The sequence below is a fragment of the Chrysochloris asiatica genome, unplaced genomic scaffold (genome assembly GCF_000296735.1).
Source record: "Chrysochloris asiatica unplaced genomic scaffold, ChrAsi1.0 scaffold00414, whole genome shotgun sequence".
NCBI lineage: Eukaryota > Metazoa > Chordata > Mammalia > Afrosoricida > Chrysochloridae > Chrysochloris > Chrysochloris asiatica.
In genome coordinates, this window is record NW_006408932.1 from 878326 (window position 1) to 878655 (window position 330).

The window sequence follows — 330 nt, forward strand, 5'->3', positions numbered from 1 at the left end:
AGGAATAGTGTGACTAACATTTCAATAGCAAACTAAAGATAATAATTACAAAATCTGTACACACTGAAAAGTTTGCTAGAATGTGTAAATGGGAATCCAACAATTAAATTCACATACAACTTTAAGATTCTTGCCTCTTAAAATAAATATATGATTCAGAAATGGTAATATTTTCTACAAATTCAGCATGGATTGGGGGCTGACATAGATGATACAGAAAAATTAAGATTAAACTTTCCTTGTGAAGTATTCATAGGATTTACGATGCAGCACAAAATTAGTGGGCTAAGTCCTTTTTCAAGTGTTTGCTAAGCCAGATATCTGAGGAAT